Raw genomic sequence first — 7,577 nt, 5'->3', positions numbered from 1 at the left:
ACCTTTTCAAATACATAAGGTGGAGAGAATTTACTGGGTTATCTGATGAATTCGGGTGAGTTCAGGGTGGTAAGGCGGTAGGCATCACTGGGTTATTTGAAAAACAGTACAAGGAAGCCCCCCCCTAAACCAGCATCTAGCAATTTGCCTTATGAAAATAAGTTGAAGAAGTTGATTTTTCTGCAAAATTTGTGAGATGCAGAAGATCAGGAAAAAGATCAAGGCAATTAAGAAGAAAGAGAAAACTGCCATGCTTATGCTCTGCAGCCTTTTAGGTTCCAAATGTAAAAGCCAGTCTTTCCAAAGAAATTAGCAAGTACTTGAGCACAGGAGCACAGCCTGACATAGGACCGGCATGGAAGAAGCCCACGTCAGTGGACAAGGGTCCTCAAGGGTCCGAAGGGGACATAAAAAGCTCCCTTTAGGGAGACATGGAAACAGGAGCTCAGAGAGAGGTAGAGTGCCCAGCCACTTGAGAAAAGTGTGGCTGAAAAAAGAAGCCCCAGAGACCCAGTGTGAGGGAGCTGGAGCAATGTGTGTGTGTGTGTGTGTATGGGAGGGGCATTGCCAGGGCCCAGCAACTCCTTCCACATAGAGGAACAGACAGCAGCCATCTCTTTTTCCCTGAAAGGTCCCTCGCTGGATAGTTCTCCTCTCTCCACCCCTGCCAAAGACCACCTGGTGAGCATTTGGATTTTAGAAGACGGAGATGCTAGAGTTAAAGCCATGAAAGCAACTCAGCTACCATACATTCTGGAAAAAGTCCCCACTTTCACAAACTCACTCTCTTCTAATCCAAAGAACACTCCAGACAGGCATGGGTGAAGATCTTACAAAGGAAAATGCATGCAGAAAACTAAAACTTGCAAACAGCCTCCATTCTCAGAGTTAAGGAGACTCTTAAATTCCCCTTCTTGGCATGTTTGGGAGACCTGAGTGTTCAGGAGAATCCTGTCTTGGAATTATATGTCTTCATAACCTCTTTTTTCTTTTGAAAGTAAATATGTGTAGGTCCAATTCTCCAGAAGGGCCTGTCCCTCAGTACCCCTGCTCCCCACCCCAGAAACACAGATTGAAAGTGCACGTATAACTTCTAGCCTGGCTCTGGCCTAGATTGCCCCCTAACGCTCACCAGGAACCTGCGTTCTGAGCCAGTAACTGTAAATATAAGGCTCAGCTGCCTTTTATTCACAAAGCCCCTTTAGAAGCAGCTGTCTCTTGTATAGTATGGCTGCCCGGAAGGGCTTGCTCCTCCTGACTCTTCACCCCATCCCTCTGCTACTTTGTGGCTGCGATGCCTGGCCTCTGGCCCTTTACCTCCTCCTGCTACTGTCCTTCTGGGTCTAAGAAGCTGCCTTGAAGATCCTCAGAAGTGACTGCCCCAAAGGAGCACCAGGGGCTGAGAGGAGATGAGGCCTGCTTCAACCACAATTTCATCTTTCCTCTCTTGGAGGCCTTTAGGGCTGCATCTCAGCTATAGCCATCTTCTTTGTCTGAGCGTCTCTTTGATTTGGCACTGGTTCTCTATGCAATTCTATCTTCTTCTTGAACAATGCAATTAGGTCATGGGGGAGTCAGGGACACCTGGTTGGTGCTGACTACTTTCCCTTTGCAAGGGAGGCCTTGAACTTCCCATTCTATCACCACTGGTTGCCCTTATGGCAAACAGATATCATTAGAATACAGCTCCACCCACCCCCCTTTTCTCACAGGTGTCTCTTTGATCTCACAGTTGCTCTGAAGCCCAGAAAATTCCTTGGACACCCTGGGGAACCAATCTGTGGGTTTACTCCAATCTACACAATTCTGGAGGGAGACCCAGGGATACAGAGTTCCAATAAGTGTCTGCTGCTGTAGGATACTTACCAGCGTGCTGTGCATTTGGCTCGCAAGACAAGCCAAAAGGAGTGAGGGGGCTTGTTCGCTAGTCTGAGACTGAACAGGCTTGTGCGTGGGTTCAAGGACTGGATTGGAGCTGGCTGTGTTCCTCATTTTCCTGTTCTGTCTCCCACAGACCTCTTCTCAGGTGACTGTTACTGTAGTGTGCGGTCTTGGTGCTCCAGCTGTGCAGTGGAAGATTGAAGGCCACCTCACAGCGGTCTTTGGGAGGGGCAACCCTCAGCAGAGCTCTGAGACAGATGCTCTCATTGGGCTATACCTGTCCCACTCCTGAAGTGCCACAGGACTTCCTTTCTGCAGCCCAAGTGTCTGTGGTCCTCTTGACCCCAGTAGCACTGTTTAGGCTCTGAGACCTTACTTTCCTCTCCAAGAGGGAAACAGGATGTTAAGCAATCCCCTCTACCTTCCTTGATGTCACTGTTTTTGTACCAAAATACATTACTGTCTTCATCTTGCTTTTGAGTTCTTGGTGTTAAAGCAGATGGAAGTAGTGAGGACTCTGCAGGCATGGACCAGGCACCTGCCCTTTGCACGGTCTCTCCTTTATTTACTGTTAATCAGTACTGGACCCTGTTTTGTGACCCTGGTCATCACTCCCTCCCTAAGGAGGGTTGTTCCTTCACAAGCAGAACAGCCTGAGGATGTTGAAGAAGCAGCCCCGCTCAAGCTTGAGGAGCGTTATGTCCCATGGCGGGGTCCCATCATGTGGGGGCCAAAGCTCGCTTGTAGAAAACCAAACTGCAAGAGATGCTTTTGAAAGCAGTGTTTTTGCAACAGACGCTACTGTTTCTGCTGCAGACTCTGATGTGACTGAGCTGGTCAGTCTAATATCAACTGACCACCAGACAGTGAGACACAGTGGGAGCACCCTGACACGGGCACTGACTCAATCCCCCACAGACTTCACTTCCCCTTTCTGTCATTCCCCGGAGGTCAGTTTGAAACGGAGCTAAGCCAGCAGCTCTATCCCCTCAACCCCAACAACGACTTGAGAAGACCCATTTCTCATGTTATCCACACTTGGAAAACAGGCTGTTCTGCAACCGGCCTGTGCCAGGCTCATCTCCAGAACGGGTCTCTTGATGAAGCTTTTTAGTGAGTAGCAAGAAGTCAAGGCATCCCAGGCCCAATGGGATATGGGCCGGTGTAAACTTGAGAACTGTATCAGTGAGTGCACAGAAGCCTAGAGTGTACAGAAGGAGTGAGGAGTCAAGGGTGGTGAAGATAACTACCCACTCCAGAATCCAATAAGGGGGTTGAACTTCTCTAGCCATACAGGTGACCCTAATTTCTGTCCGGATTCACAGAAGGTGGTTGTAGCTCAATCCCAGGGTATCATGAAGTGAATGATGGTTCTATTATCTAAGAGATCTTTTTCTGGTAAAGGTGGCCACTTGGCTTATGGATAGGTACAGTCCCATGTCACCAGGGAGTAGTTCTTTCTTGTTCTTTGGGATCCATGCCTTGGAGAGCAGGCCTAGACTAGAGGCCCTCTGGAAGCAGTCCCACATCTGCAGCCCTTTGGGGAAGGATGGGTTGGTGCTCCTGGAGAGGCTGTAGAACTCACCTTTGCAGATCCAGCGAGGGGTCTGGTGCATTCTCCACCGAGAGCATTTGCACTCAGGCAGCAACCTCAAGGGGACTCAGATGACACTGTGTCTCCAGAGGTCTTTGGACTCTGCTGGTCAGGACAGGGTATCCTCTTCTGATGGGAATGTGGTGCGCTTGTATGTAGGGCTGAGAGACCAAGGCTGCTGCAGTCTCCAACTTGGGCTATGAGGTGCACATCCTCCTGAGGGACCTCCACTCGTATTGCCACCTCCTTGTGGGGCTCCCCCAGGAGCATGCCACAGCTGCACTTCTCCCTCCTGGGACACCCACCTTCTGGGGGCAAGGGCTCTATGGCTGCTTCTGGTCCCATGTCCTTGTCATAGTTGTGGCTACATTTTTGATGGCTGTACTCAATGCAGTTCAGCACCTGTAAGGGATAGGAATAACTATGGGTATGGGTATAATTAAAAGAGGAAACAAAGCCAAAGGCTCAGGAGCATTGAAATAAACTAAACACATATCATTTCATTTGGAAAAGTGTGAATGGCAATCTGGTGTCTGTTTTGATATCTTGTGATCACATATGTGAACCAGCACAGATGGAACTCTTCATAGGCTCTTTGTGTGGTCTCTTACTCCTCCGCCCCCAGTTTTCATCATTTTTCTGATTTTATGTTGTTGTATTCACCTGGAATAATGCCCTGTGGGTGATTTCAAAAGTCTAGGACTGTGGGACTGTCCGACATGCCAGAGCAACTTTCAGAAGCAGCGGCTTTCACAAGCATCCTCTGCCGAACACTTAAACATGTGTACTGGATCCCAACTGCAAAAACTCGAAAGCGTGTGGCCCTCCATGTCGTAGCTCCAACCTGTAGGTCTCCCCTTAGTTTGTGGTGTACGTGGAGGTTAATCTTTGTGTCACGATGGGTCTGGCTCTAGAGAACGTCTTATAGGCTTCTTCTTCCGAAAGGGGTCCCTCTCTGTTGTCTTCCCCTTGTAAGTCCTTTCCATCTTTACTCCAGGCACAGCCTTTCCATGCAGTGATGCAGACTTCCACATGCCCTGGCTCAGGGAACTGCCACAAATGGGTCTCATCTCCTCGCTGCCACTCTCCTTGGGCTTCAGTAACTTGATTACATGGTTATATGTGCATAGTTGGTTCTATGCCCATGTTGACAATCACATCACTGCTCGAGGGAATAACTCTGTCTGTATGCAAGTCAGACTTCCCATAAGACGATGAAAGAGCTTTGGGGTACACTTTTGCTCTCATTTCACAGAAACTCAGAGCCTCACAAATCACCCAAAGAGGGCCATGGATTTTAAAATTTTTGTATCAGTCATGAATGGTCACTGCGTGAATTAGGAACTTTATTTTCTTTATGTCCTCAAAGAGACTTCTACTGTTTGCCCGAACTGTAGTTTCAAGTCATAATAAAAATGTATTAATAGTGTGTGTGTTTGAAAGTAGGTAGGGAATAACACACAAAAGCCAGAAATAATGTGAGCTGATGAAGAATGAATCCATATGATTCAGAAACGTGAGGCTAAAATAAAAAGTTTCCATCTTTCTTTCACTCTCTCCCTTCTGTTTGACTTTCATCTGCTCATGGCTACTTGACTTCTGCTGTGGTAATGCATAATTCTACATGGCATTCAGATTGTAGTCAATGCCACCGAGAAAAAGGAAATTTGCCTGTGGGTATCTCATAACCCAGGGAACATCTTAGAGCTACCTAATGTTTTAAGACCTTAATACTATGGTCATGCTGTTTATTTATCTGTGTTCCCAGCAGTGCCTGAACTAGGTCCTTCTGTATGATGACTAGCTGCTCAGTGAAATGGATTGATGCACCTGGAACACTAAAATGTGAGGGAATCTGTTTCTAATGAGTTACCAGTGGTATAGGTATCATTATCCTTAGTGTTCTGTTACATGGATACCTCCATTAGGGAGTCCTGTCTTCTTTGGAGACAGGTGGTTTGGAGGTCAACTCACTGAGAGTCCTTGACAATAGAGGCTCCTCTGTAGCTACAGGAACATAAAGGCAAGACCCTTTAGCAAGTGTGTTCTAGTGCTTCCCTGACACAGCGGGAATAGCCTTGGCAAGAAAGATAGTGAAACATAGATGGACCTCTTGGACCTTCCTTGCCTCCAAAAACGTGAAAAGAAATAATTACTGTGAATACAGAAAATTGACTATAGATAGCATAGAAAGAAGAAAACCCCAAAGCAGACAAACTCTTTGAGCTCAGGGAGGGAAATTTTTTTGTCTGCAAATCTCAAACCCTTTTCTTATGGTGAGCATCAGTAATGCGCTTTTAATCAAAATCAGCAGATGTCAAGGCATTGACACCTATACCTAAGATTCTCCCTACCTCCTCTATGCACGCTGCTTCCGGGAGAAGCCCCGGGATTTCTCTTCTCCCAAGTTTCCTCCCACCCTGTGTCCTAGCAGACCGTATCTTTTGTTCACAATTCTTTCTTATGAATTTGAAATTGCTTTCTGGCTTTCTGGCTAGATAGTAAGCTCTGGATGTAGAAGAGTATATCCTATTTCTCTGGTCCATTTGTTTTGAATGTAAAGGGAGGGGGAGGGAAAAAAGAAGGGGACAGGAGAATAGGAAGGAGAGGAAGGGGTGGGGTACCAGTATCCCCTTCAAGGGCATGGCCTCCAGTGACCTACATCCTCCAGCTATGCCCCACCTCCTGAAGTTTCTTCCACCTCTGAGTCGAACCACTAGCTAGGGACCAAACCTGCACACATGAGATTTTTAGAGGACATTTTACCTTCAAATTGTAACACCTATCTATGCGCTCTTATTTGAAGATCATGGGTTTGAGGTGAGAGCCACCAGAATATGACTTTTGTTAAGGTGGTGCATGTTTAGAATCCCAGCACTTGGGAGGCTGAGGCAGGAGGATCCCTGTGGGTTCAAGGCCAGCATAGGGTACAAAATGAGTTCCCAAGGCCTGAACTGCATAGTGAGACCCTGTCTCAAAAAGACAAAAAAAACTCCTTCTGGTTAATATTAAATTATTAAGATAGTGAATATAAGGGCACTTTAGGATAGGCCTTGCATTGTAACAGTGCTGAATAAAGATCTGTTCTGCTGTTTCTTTCAGAGGAATGAGGGTCTCGTCTAGTCTCTCATTAATCCTGTGAAGACTGCCAGAGACTGCAAATACTTGGTATCTCATTTCTCTGAAACGATTTCTAAGTTATCTGCTTTAGAACTTGCCACAAGAGCAAATGGAATTTCCCAGTAAATAGTATAGCAATAATGAAAAGGTGTCAGAACTCATATGGCCATTCCTTTGGGCTGGTTCTGCTCATTGTTTGCAGCTTCCCTCAGTAGATGCTTCACATTCCTGACATTGCTGACTTCTTGGGATCTCCGTTGCACTTTTGCTTTCCTTCTTACAGCGTCATAACTTGTTCAGTAAGTTCAATACCTTGGAATCTTCAGTGGGTGTGATCTAACCAATTCCTGAGATGCCTTCAAGGAACAATTGCGATTGTGCTGCTGAAAAATGCTTGACACTAATCTCTTCAGCAACCACACCTTCTTTGATCCCCAACTCTTTTCTGGCCAAACGGCAAGTTTTTCAAATCTTTTTGTTCTGCTTTTGCTCATGAGTCTCATTGTAAATCTGGCCCAAAGCGGTCAGCAACACTCCTGCCACTGCCTGAAAGCTGTGTTGCCGTGAAGTTTTTTCCGCTAGACTAGTCCATCACCTTTAATCTCAGCCTCCCAAGGCCTGTAGTTCCACTGACATCAGTCTTTATTTCTATCTGAAGTTTCATGAGCATAGTCTATATTGTCCTCATTTCTATTAGCATTCTGATCCTCTGAGCTCCCAACAGAATCATTAAGTTTCGCTTACAGCATTCTAAGCTTTTCTAGCTTGTGTCCCCAAACAATTCCACATTCCTTCTAAAACTCAGTTCCAGAGGCTTCTGAATCACATTTTTAGGTCCAGTCATAACAATGACTCCACTTCTCTGTACTAATTTTCAGTGTCAGTCAACTTTACTGTGACCAGATTTGTGAATCTAACAAGGCAAAAAGAGGAAATCTGCTTACGGTTTCAGAGGTTTCAGTTCATGGCCATTTGGCTCTAT

This window comes from Chinchilla lanigera, unplaced genomic scaffold, assembly GCF_000276665.1.
Source record: "Chinchilla lanigera isolate Chin_1 unplaced genomic scaffold, ChiLan1.0 scaffold00037, whole genome shotgun sequence".
Classification (NCBI taxonomy): Eukaryota; Metazoa; Chordata; class Mammalia; order Rodentia; family Chinchillidae; genus Chinchilla; species Chinchilla lanigera.
The sequence above is the reverse complement of the archived record's forward strand: the minus strand, read 5'-3'. Positions refer to the sequence as shown.